Genomic DNA, 8,461 nt, shown 5'->3' with positions numbered 1-8,461 from the left:
CTGCTATTTTCAAATAGCTTATAGGTATAAAATAGGGCTAAAGTGGTTAATGTATGTTTCATAATGATTTATATCTCAAGTAACTAGTAACTAAACATTTCAAATAATTGTTGTGGAGTAAAAGTATAGACAATTGGAAATACTCCAGTAAAGTAAAAGTACCTCAAAATTGTACTTAAGTACAGTACTTGAGTAAATGTATTGTTACTTTACACCACTGCACGTCAGTGAAGAAAAAACGCTGGGAACATCCCTATATACAAGTGACTTTGCAGGAAAACAAGCCCAAAGTCGCTTATAATAAGCAGACCTGGCAATGCTGGCAAGCTAATAGTCAAATACAGCAGAGGGCGCTGTTTTTCCTTTTTATTTCCCAGATTGGTCTGAAAGTTATAAATGAACTAGAATTTTCGCAATTCAGGGCAATTGCAAAGTGTGGTTGCGCCGACGCGGGTCGCGGGTCGCTGCCGCCGGGTCTCTCTTGAGGAATACGCCGGGAGGAATACCTTCGGAGGCTGCACCAATTACATTGTCACGTCACTCCTGAGATCACTTGCGTTTCATTTTGAGAGGGTTGATCCCCCCAACATAAGGTTTTTGCATCAAACGGTTACATTTTGAGCATTTGTGGCGCCCCCTATGGATCAAAGTGGAAATGCTTTTGGGGATTTGTTGAGTAAACCACACTTGACATGTGATTCAAATTTGGGATTGACTGGACTTTTTGTTCGTGATTTGTGGGCTTTTTTGTAAAACGGGCCCCTCCCTCTAACTTTGGAAGCCATTTACGGACGAACGGTATGGCTCCAGATTATCGCATGGGTCCAGAGATCATGTGTACCGATTTTTGTGAAATTTGGAGAAAATATGTGGGAGGAGGAGCTAAAAGTGTGTTTTGAAGAAAATTCAAAATGGCGGAAAATCTATCCTGATGCAAATGGGCCTATATGGGGAGTTGCGTCATGACCCAAGGAATCTAGGAAAAAAATGATTTTTATTCTACGACCTACGGTTCAAGAGTTATAGGCCAAAACGTAAAGGGGGCTGTTATAGCGCCACCATGAGGCCGATTGGTTTAATTATTTTTATAATAATTTTGGACTAAATCATGAACCACCCCTCCAAGTCTTGAAACTCTAGCCCTTACGGTTTCTGAGAAATAAATACTTGAATGGGAGTTTTTTCATTTTCCCATTAATGTGGATGGGGAAATTTAATGCACTAATAAATCAATATCAATTAAACTATTTAACCAATCTCTTAGCAAAATACAAGCGCACGATTCCCGGTCAAGCCGGTCATTTTGTGGGAGGAGAGTTTGAAATAAAGCGTTTTTCAGTTTATCTATAACAATAGTCTGGTTGCCCTGTTAGGGCAACCACACTAATTAGCACATGAATGGCCAGTCGGCTGACAGACTTAAATGCCAACCGAATACCAGTCTGTTGCAGTCTGAAGTACTGTAGTCTTAAGTAGTCTGTTTGGTCTGGAGCCACCTTAATTAAGGCAACATTCGGAATAGACGCCTTTTCATTCCCTTGAAGACGATTTCCTCCCATATCTTTAACATCAAGGACAATGAGCAGAGGTACTGACTAAGAAGTAGAAAATACCAGACATTAAATAGTTTGTGGTTATCATCCTACTAATAATAATTCATTGTTTAACTGTTTATATTAAAGTTTAAATTACTGCAAAATTATGTGAAGGAAAAGTAGGCTTTTTGAAATCAACTCTATAACTGTATCAATTTAAATGATCCTAGATTAGGTTTAGACAGTGATGTAAAGTAACTAAGTACGTACTCAAGTACTGTACTTATTGTGGTACTTTTACTTTACTGGAGTATTTCCAATTGTCTATACTTTTACTTCTACTCCACTACATCTCGGAGGCAAATATTGTACTTTTACTTCTACTCCACTACATCTCAGAGCAGGGCCGGACTGGGACAAATTCAGCCCTGGCATTTTGGTCCGAACCGGCCCACCACCCCCCGGGCCGTTTTGTCAACGGGGGGAGGGGGAGGGGGGGGGGGGGGGGGCGTTTCACTTCTTCAGCCCAGCCCTGCGCATGAACTCTGCAGCCGCACTGAGGCCCCTGCTGGAAAGCATCCCAGCCCAAACATTAACGTAACTAATAATTGGGCCGCGCAACCCGGAAATGACCGTAATAATCCTAAAACGGAAGCGAAAATATATTTAAAAAAATAAAATAAAAAATTGGCCCAGCGGCCCACCGGGCATTTGCCCGGTACGCCAAATGGCCAGTCCGCCGCTGTCTCAGAGGCAAATATTGTACTTTTACTCCACTACAATTATTTGAAAACTTTAGCTACCAGTTACTTTGCAGGTATAAATTATTATACTATAACATTTTGATACCAATACTTGGATGATTTATCAGCTATGGAAGAACCAGCAACTCAACCACAGCTAACAAATTTCCCAGCTACTGAAATAAATGGGAAATTACGCGCATACAGCAGCAAATGGTATCAACAATACCCATGGCTTGAATATAGCAAGAAAGGATACTCTGTTTTTTGTAAACCATGTCGACATTTCCCGAAGGTGCATGTGGACTCTAAATTTACAAGAGATGGGTACAACAATTGGAAAATCTGGGAAATGCCTGCATAAAACATGATCGGAGCAACCCGCATGGCATTGCATTACAGAAGCTGGAGGCCTTTAAGGCCAGTCATGGGCCAAAGAGCCGTGGAACTGTACTGAACCAAATGCATGGAGATGACACATTTTTTGATCGACACAGGGAACAAGTTAAACTGAGTTTGGACGTAGTTATGGTTTGCGCAAAGATGGGAATTCCACTGAGAGGACACGACGAAACTGCGGAGTCGCTCAACCCGTGTTTCTTAACCATATTGAACCACACGATGCATTATGACCAACGATATGACCCAAAAATGCCAAGAAATGCTACGATGACAAGCCACCGCATTCAGGACGAGCTGCTTGAGGCTTCAGCATCAGTCCTGCTTGGTAAAATAAAGGCTTGAGAGCGTCTATGTTAACTGAACGTCTAAATAATTTGACACTTTTGACATTTGAAAGAGACCTAATAGGCAAATCAGATTATGATCACATTATCAGGCTCTTCAACTCAAAGCCCAGACGACTCCGCCTTGTATAGCCATTTTTTGTTGCCTATTGCCAGCTTTGTTTTTGAGTAGCTATCAAGTGTTTTTTTCCCAGATTTTATCTCATGTACATTATATCTGACCGCTTGTGGTATAAGAAAGTACGAAATAAAAGTCCATCTTTGAAAAAGTCGTTCATCTACCAACTGCTGTGTCTAAGCTAAACCATAAATATGTATGTTGCCTACAATTAATGTAATATAATATATTCATTTCTGGTTATTTGAAGAGGTTATTCAACTCTCTCCAGCTGTCTATCTGTGGCAACCCGCCCCGCCCCCCCCCCTCTCAGTGCGGGGGGGGGGGGGGGGGGGGGCTACCACGTACTTGCCAGGCCTTACTCATAAAGAGATCCTGCGTCCACCACTGGTCGCGACGCGTTGTGAGCGTGTAGATCGGCTATTTTCAAATATGTTAGTACTTATACTTTTGGTACTTTAAGTATATTTTGATGCCAATACTTTTGTACTTTTACTCGAGTACATTTTGAACACTAGGAAATAGCGCTACTGAACGAGAATGTGAACGAATCATTTGAACGAATCGTTCAAACCGTCAACGTGAACAAAATCGTTCGTTCACTGAAATTATTTTTTTTTCCCACCACAACTGAAAAGCTGTAGCAGTATTGGAAATGGAGAGAGAGCCAGGGAGGGGAATCGGATTCTAACTTGTGCCAATAGTGCGTGCCAGAAATCCTGAAGGGTTTGTCAACAAGTGTCATTTGGTAGTGGCGGACGTCTTTGTGGGGGATAAACAGGTTGACTTAACATTGACCCCCACCAGTATGTCTGCAGCTACTATGCCACGCCCCCCCGTGGTGATGACACGTTGGCAAGCACTATAGGCATTTGAAAGGTGTTAAATAAGCAATCACTTGTAACCTGTGGTGTAAAGTAACTAAGTACATTTACTCAAGTACTGCACTTAAATACAATTTTGAGGTATGTTTTACTTTACTGGAGTATTTCCCATTTTCAGTACTTTTACTTCTATTCCACTACATCTCAGAGGCAAATATTGTACTTTTACTCCACTACAATTATTTGAACATGTTAGTTACTAGTTACTTTTCAGATATAAATTAATATATTATAAAACATACATTAACCACTTCAGCCCTATTTTATACATAGGCTATTTGAAAATAGCCGATCTACAAGCTCACAATGCGTCGCATCGCGATGCGTTGTGAGCTTGTAGATATGCTATTTTCAAACATTTTATCACTTTAACTTTTGGTACTTTAAGTACATTTTGATACCAATACATTTGTACTTTTACTCGAGTAAATTTTGAATTCCGGACTTTTACCTGTAACTAGTATTTCTACAATGCATGTAGTGGAATGAAAACAGTGACACCTAGTGGTGGTTTGAAATGTTGTTCATAGGAACCTTTGTAGGTAGGAACCTTATTTTTGGGGAAACATAGTTGAAGGACTTTCAGACAAGCTACACAGGAAGTTGAGATTACTGTGTGATGTTTACATGTGTTTACAATCCAGCTCCATCCTTCATGTTTTGCCCTCAAAAAAGGCATCATCTGTAAGTAGTATATATGTTGTGATCAATGTTAACCTTGTAACATGATATTATTTCATATTTGTATATCTGCAATTTAAATGTGCATTGAGTGATTGTTTACTCTGTTCATACTCCTCTAGTTCTAATACATACCTACCTTGATATTTCCCCATTCTAGTAATGGTTTATTTTGCTATTCTTGTTTTGTGATGTATAAAATATATACTTACGAAGAGAACCCTGTTGGGGAAATTAGTGTTAAAATGCTTATGCATACTTACAGTACATTGTTGAATCCTGTGATCATAAAGGCTTTGTATTAGGTCATTCATTGTATTCTAATAAGAATGACTCTAGAATGACTATCAGAATTGGATTCAACTCGTCTCTGGCTGTTCTTATGTGGATGAGAGTTTATCTGGCTGTATAGCTGAGCTCAAGCATGCTTGGTGATGACAGTACAGTAAAAAGATGGCCATGTTTTGAGGAATGAAGACAGCTGGATTCTGATTGCCACGTCTCACAGTCAAGAAGTTTGCCAAATGACAGCAATCAGGTACACTGACAATCTACACACATAATAAAAGAGAATTAAAGGACGCCATGGAGGACAATAAGCAAGACGATATAGAAACTGGATCAGTCAAATCTGCCAGATCATCAGTAAAATCCTCACGATCATCGATTTCAAGTGCGAGCATTGCAGTGGCAAGAGCTCGAGCCAAAGCAAAAGCAGCCCAAACTAGAGTGGCTTATTCACAGAGAGAAATTGACATTAAAGTAGAAAGGGCCCGCCTTGATGCAACTCTACATGCGTTGGAACAAGAAAAGGAAGCTGAAGTTGCCTTAGCAGAGGCTCAAGTACTGGAGGAGGCAGTTCTGGAGCTACAAGGTGCAGAGGAATTCGAAGAGATAGAGTTTATGCCTCTTCAACAAACTTCAAGAGAAAGAACAAGTGAATATGTGCTACACAATTCTGATGTGAACAACAACATGCAGACAGAAAAGGAGAGGACAGTAAGACCGAAAGAACCTCGTCAGGAAAACTACAGTGCTCATCATAGTCACTCAGCAGCACAGCTTCGTCAGGAAGACTACAGTGCTCATCATAGTCACTCAGCAGCACAGCTTCGTCAGGAAGACTACAGTGCTCATCATAGTCACTCAGCAGCACAGCTTCATCAGGAAAACTACAGTGCTCATCATAGTCACTCAGCAGCACAGCCTCGTCAGGAAAACTACAGTGCTCATCATAGTCACTCAGCAGCAAAGCCTCGTCAAGATAACTCTGTTTCAAATTACAATCGCTCAGCAGCCCCTTTGGCCAACATCACCACGTCAGTGCAGCATGGCACCATGGAGTTGAATGCCCCTCTACCCACTGACAGCCGGTCACGATACAGTCGTACAAATGTTTCAAGTGACTTCAATGCCGCATCAGACCTTGCAAAATACCTTGCTAAAAGCCAGCTCGTGTCTTCAGGTCTCACCAAGTTTGATGACCTCCCGGAACACTACCTGGCCTGGAAATCGACATTCCTCAACACCATAGCTGGTCTTGATCTATCTGCAGCTGAAGAATTGGACTTGCTTATAAAATGGCTGGGAAAAGAGTCCAACAAGCATGCACAGCGAATTAAGTCTGTTAACGTCAGAAGTCCATCAGATGGTCTCAACATAGTCTGGGAGAGACTAGAAGAGATGTATGGATCTCCGGAGGCCATTGAAAGAGCACTTTTCTCCAAGATAGAAAGTTTCCCTATAATATCAAGCAAAGGCAGTCTAAAGCTCCGTGAACTAGGAGACCTGCTGCTGGAGTTGGAGCTGGCAAAGCAAAATGAAAGCTTTCCTGGCTTATCTTACCTTGACACAGCCAGAGGTGTAGGCCCAATCGTTGAGAAACTGCCATTTCATCTGCAAGAGAAGTGGAGGTCAATAGGCTCTAAATACAAACAAGAAAATTACGTCAGTTTCCCACCCTTCTCCTTCTTTTTGAATTTCATCGTGAAAGAAGCTAAAGCCAGAAATGACCCGAGCTTCAACTTGACTTTCAGCTCTGCCACACAAAAGAAAGACAGACCAGTAACTAACCCATTCATGCGGACATCAGTCTCAGTCCATGACACAAATGTGTCAGCCACACACTCACCTTCTTGGAAAGAGACAGAAGCAGAAGGCCCAGGGAGGCAGTGCCCCCTACATAATAAACCACATCCCCTTAAAAGGTGCCGAACATTCAGGAACATGGTCCTAGATGACCGTAAAAAAATCCTCAGAGATCATTCCATTTGTTTCCGCTGTATCTCTTCTACTAAACATCAAGCAAAGAACTGTAATGTTTCTATCCAATGCAATGAATGCAAGAGTGAGAGACATCTCACAGCACTCCATCCAGGTCCAGCCATTCAAACAGCAACACGTTCTTCTTCTCCCACTTCCTCATCCGTGTCAGAGCACGGCGGGGAGGAAGATCAAGCATCTGACTCAGAAGTTGCTACCAAGTGTACCCAGGTGTGTGGTGTCAAGTTTAGTGGAAAATCCTGTTCCAAGATATGTCTTGTAAACGTCTATCCAGCTGGACATCCCAAAGAGACCTGCAGGATGTATGCGATCTTGGATGACCAGAGCAACAAGTCTCTGGCCAAACCAGAGTTCTTCAACATTTTCAATATCAAGGGAGAATCGTCTCCATACACATTAAAGACATGTGCAGGGACATTGGAGACATATGGCCGGAGAGCTCATGGGTTTATTGCAGAGTCAGTAGATCACAAAATGTCCTTCTCACTACCTACTCTGATCGAATGTGATGAAATCCCAAACAATCGTGCAGAAATACCCACACCAGAAGCGGCTTACCATCACAGCCATTTAAAGGCCATAGCAGACAAGATACCGCCCCTGGACAAAAGGTCAGAAATCCTTTTACTACTTGGCAGAGATATACTGCGGGCTCATAAGGTCCGTGAACAGCTCAACGGCCCAGATGATGCACCGTATGCCCAGAAGCTTGACTTAGGATGGGTCATAGTAGGTGATGTCTGCCTAGGCAGTGCTCATGCCCCTTCCACCATCACCTCTATGAAAACATGCATCTTAGAGAGTGGACGCACCACTTTCTTAAAACCATGTGAGAGCCACATTAGAGTGAAAGACACCTTCGGCCTGAAAGATCCTTACCAATTGCCCTCAAGACAGAGCACCCCAGCAACAACTACTAGAGAGATCTTCGGTGAAACCATCTTCCAACGCACTGAAAACGACAACCAACTCGCCCCATCAATTGAGGACACCATCTTCCTGCATATGATGGAAAAGGAGTTTGTCAAAGACAATGACAACAGCTGGGTCGCTCCACTGCCATTCCGCCATCCACGGAGAAGACTTCCGAACAACAGGGAGTATGCCTACAAACGCCTGATGTCACTCCGTCGTAATCTGGAGAGGAAACCTGAGCTGAAGGCTCACTTCATTGAGTTCATGCAGAAAACCATTGACAACAACCATGCTGAACTGGCACCCCCACTAGAAGATGGCAAGGAATGCTGGTACCTCCCTTCCTTTGGCGTATACCACCCTCAGAAACCAGGCCAGGTTCGTGTGGTGTTTGATTCAAGCGCACAGTTTGATGGTGTATCTTTGAATGATGTGTTACTCTCTGGCCCAGACTTGAATAATAGCCTCCTGGGTGTACTCATCAGATTCAGAAAAGAGCCAGTTGCAGTGACCGCAGACATCCAGCAGATGTTTTACTGCTTTTGGTCGAAGAGAA

This window comes from Gymnoscopelus braueri (genome assembly GCF_963280865.1).
Source record: "Gymnoscopelus braueri genome assembly, chromosome: 21".
Taxonomy (NCBI): Eukaryota; Metazoa; Chordata; class Actinopteri; order Myctophiformes; family Myctophidae; genus Gymnoscopelus; species Gymnoscopelus braueri.
This window is presented reverse-complemented; position numbering follows the sequence as displayed.